Here is a 4687-nt window from a genome sequence, read left to right as displayed (position 1 = left end):
TATTGTACGTCTGTTCGTTCACCTTTGACGGTTTATCGACCACTTGCCCGGGACGGGCACGCTGCACCTCAGCTGTTAACAACACCCCTCCAAAATAATAAAGCCCTCCCAAATCAGGCTTATTTGACTCGTGAATTTCTGTTCAACATTACTTTTGAATGTGTATTTTGATGTTATCTGAAGAGGTGTGTATCCGTCTCCCCTATGATAGTTGTATTCGGCAGTTCTTAATTAGGCGGGATAATGCTTGACTAGGTACATGACATCATTGGATTGTGCACAGGTAACCGGTAGAGGGCGGTTTGGGATTTTTTCATATTACACTCTTATTCGTATATATAGATGTAAATTCATAGGGTCACGTGTTCATCGTTCAATCCCAAGCCATAAGGAATTTTTAAATTCTTCGGAAAGCGTCAAGAAGTTAGTGTTTTGGGCTCTTACCGGATACACTTTCACTTGCCCTTGACGTGTGTCAATTTTAGAGAGATTTGCGGCCAGCAGTAGCCTTATACAGGGCAAAAGAGGCAAAATAATCATTATTTGCAATCTCAGTCCAAGCATTATTCTTTACACAGTTTAATAGAACTAAGACAATCCTTTTTCGAACTACGTTAAACGATTTCTTATGATTGTTTCTTCCATAATAGAACGCATATCGCACCATACTTTAGCGCAGTGCTTTTAATGGGAATATGTATAGGCCTAATTTTCTTCTTTCTGGTGTTTGGGATTTCAACTTACCTTGCACACTTTTCCTCAAACATGCTCGAAACATATAGTAAAATTCCTGATGTCTAATGCTGGAATAGCCAGAAAAAAAATGCCGTTTAGGTACCGAAGAACCTAAACGGAGAATGGCGTCACAATTCAGGTCCTGGCAGCCATTGTGATTAATCTCCATTGACAATTGTTAGATTAGATTTGAATGATGGCTCGACAAAGTGAGTGATAGTAGTCAGGTGCAAGAAAAATAACGTAGAGCCACCATCGAGTCAGAGGCGTCATTATATTCCCGGGCACCGCTTCTAGGAATGTTATCATGTGCTGGGTACCCCAGGTTTTTCATAAACTTTTTTTCATTTACTTGAGACAAGTATGCGAATACAACTTTGTAAAATGAGACAGAATTCTAATCCTTTTGGGCCTGATTGGTTCTTTAGTTTCCCACTGAGTCGCTGAAGCGCGCGGAGGGTGGGACCTGTTATATTCCCCAGTATTACAATCCCATACAAAATTCCTTCTCTTCAACCCCCCCCCTATGTCGATACGAACACATTTTTATAAAATCTGAACACAGATCTTTAAAAACCTTGTCTTAAAAACTGTAAAAATTCTGATTGGGTGCATTATATAGCATGTTAACTTTTACCACGATCACGCGCAAGGGAGAAATGCTTACTCACAGTGAAGAAATGTGTGATTTAGTAACACCTCGCGTCAATTTCACCAAAACTAATGAGTGTGTTCTCCATACATGCCAAATGTCATACAAATGTGTCGCTCCAGGGAGGAGCGTGAGCACCGTTGCGATGGCCGACGCGTCGGCCATGAAGAGGATAAAAACTGGATTATGTTAAACACTGCTTTGTTTTGACGAATGTCTCCACGGATCTTTTGAGTACAATCCTGTTGAACACAGCATGACATGCCGTCATCATACCGACAGGGAATACATTCTATGATTGGATTTCAAAGCTTTCCTTCGAAGGCAGGCACGGCCTTTTGTCTCAAGGCGACATGTTCACCGATCATCCCCTGAATATCAAGCGAGCACAAGAACGCGTTTTCCATAGGTTTTGTTGATGCCACCTTGTGAATGTTATCATTTTGGTGGTCTAAAGTTGACTCCAAACTCTTTCCCTACTGGAGGAAAACAGTTGTTGTTTAATGCAGATCTAGAACTTTTGATGATAGTACACGCAATGCAGATATTGTAAACCGCAGTTTATAATGAATTTTTGTTTGCCAATGACTCTATTTTGAAGGGTTGAGCATTGCGGCAAACGAACTGCATGTAAACAATTCAGAATTTAAAGTATTATTTTCATCTTAAATGCAATCTGTCGTAGCCTCTCTCCTCGTTTTATTTGAACGTTTCATTCATTGGTTTGGTAACATTTAAATTTAAGGTTTTGTTTTATTTGATTTTTCTCATCAGTAAATAGGCCTAGATTGCAAAGTGCGTGCGGCTCTTTGTGCAATAAACTTGAAAACCGTATAAAATCTACATCTGATGGCTTACAAATTGTGTTTGTATTGCTAGAGTACGAAATCACAAAATATTAAACCTGATCCAATGCAAGATGCCAAGAATGACCACCAGTACTAGTTGTGGGTTGTGGTCCCTACGAGCGCATACAAATTGCTGAATTACAATCATTTCCATTTTAATTGCCGGCGTAGGAACAACGCGGAATCGTTAGGTAGCCGCCGCAGTTCTGCCTTCTTGAATACAAATTTTTAACCATAAATTTTATTAAGTGGTGCTTCATATGTGCAAGTGCTTCTCTGCAGTCCAATACCTCGTTCTTACAGTTTGTGTTTCCTGCAATATGCTACTATCAATGGACCAAGGATGAAGTTCGACTCATGGTGGCAGCAAACATTTTCTTTGTTCAGCATATGGCCCACATATAAATCGCACGTGTACCTATGTGGAAACCGTCAACGAACGGCTTTTTACATTTCCCAGTGGTATACGTCTTATTTAAAGCTGTTGCCAAGTAATTTGGACACCACCAAAGCAACGAAACAAAGACTGGCATGCGAACTGACGTTATGCATTCAAAACATTATTACTTTGAATTTAACAATCCATTGCAGCTTCTGCTAAAAATGCCTCTTCTTCCTGTCAGCTGCGTAGAGAATCATTAGTACCTTGGCTTGCATCCACATCGTGTGCACTTTTCATTGTTTATCACTTCAGAACCAACTTAATATGTATTGTAAATTGTAGCCCATTTTAGCGTGTGGTTGATTTGGATTATTTCATTTTCCATTCCATTCTCCTCTTTTATGTAGTCAGCATTATATTTTAGTATTACCAAAAAGCGCTGGAGCCCACACAGAAGCGTTTCAGATCTCAGCTCATGAATAAATTTTGCTACTTCAGCCGGAACTGAATGAATACATTTTGCCTCCAGAAGAAACTGGAGCTGATGGAATTTTGAACTCAAGTAGTCCAGTGCTGGAGACATATTCTGGAATGGATAAGATTATATCGTGTGACCTCATTGGCTTGTCTGCCAATCAAATTTGACTAAGCCCATTCAAGATTTTGGGAGAGTGTTCCATTTTTAAATTTTAAATCAAACATCACCGGACGATTTCCCCAAATAGTTTGGCACAACATGTGACCCTAACAGGACTAAGGCTGCATCCAAATCTCTTGTCTAGAACTAGGTATAGGTCTTCACTCCATTAGAAATGCGTGGAGACGCGTAGACATAGACCTAGCCGTAGCTCTGGAAGCCCGTTCCGGACACGGCCTTACTTTGCTTTGTATTTTGTTGCACTTCTTTCCGCGGATTGGCAGATTAATTTTCCTCAGTCCTATAGGTGAAGATTGGAAATTATGCGATTAAAGCAAGCCTTTGAGGCCGTTTGTTTCATACCAAATACATAATTTCGATTGAAACTCTGTCCTATATTTGGCATCATCTCTGCATTTAATGTTCCGATTTATTAAAATTAGATTAAAGAGTCAAAATGTTACAATGTAGTGTCCTATTCAGAGTCACCTGGGAGGGGAGTCGAGGTTGTAACACCCTGCCCTTGCCCGGACGCCATCAACGTGTTTAACTCTCCGTTCCAAGTTTTAAAAAATACAGACATCGAAATCTTCGAGTTACATGTAAATGTAACGTTTTGTAACAGTAGAAGCCACAGACTAGCTCCTTTTAAAAAGCTCATCCCCAAGGGATGTCATTAACTATTCATGTATCTGATTTTTGATGTTAGTACATGCTGCTCGATTTAAAACGCTCGGTTATAAACTCTCAGCGTGGATTATACTGTAAGCCCACCTTGTAGATAAGGCCCAGAGGTGTAGACTAGAGTCACTTGACTGGGGCTTGAGTCGAACTCGAATCGCTACTGTTGAACTTGCACATTATGACTTGTTACCATCATAAGTCGTAAAATTACTTCATCGAACCCATAGAAGTTTTAAATTAAGCTTATCAACTCAAGCTTTGGGTTCTTAAAATAATCAGCGTAAAGGCGCCTTTCCTTAAGTATGTACACGATGCGTTTACGCATTTCACTTTCACGGACACAGAAATCGACTTCATTAACATAACACACGTGTGCGTTGCGTTCGGCCGTCAAAATCGCTCCGGCGGCGATTTTGACGGATTCGCTACGCTTGGCGCAAGTGTTGACGGACATATGGAAAGGCGCTTAAGACTTCGGCTCGCGACTTCTACTTCGGTCTTGTCTCTCCAAGGTCACGTCTGAATCACTTGGCTGTGGCTTAAAATCACACATAACGTAACTTGATTTGTACTTGGACAAAAGGACTTGCGACTTGTGCTTGGACCAAATTGACTTGTGACTTGACTTGAATTGACCTGTGATCAAGTGACTTGTGACTTGACTTGTGAGTGGACCAAGTGACTTGTGACTTGACTTAAACTTGCGAAAATTCACTTGTGACTTGACTTGGACTTGCAAAAATCGAATT

This window comes from Acanthaster planci, linkage group LG01, assembly GCF_054643075.1.
Source record: "Acanthaster planci isolate LZ-2023a linkage group LG01, COTS_SCS, whole genome shotgun sequence".
In the NCBI taxonomy this organism is placed as follows: domain Eukaryota; kingdom Metazoa; phylum Echinodermata; class Asteroidea; order Valvatida; family Acanthasteridae; genus Acanthaster; species Acanthaster planci.
This window is presented reverse-complemented; position numbering follows the sequence as displayed.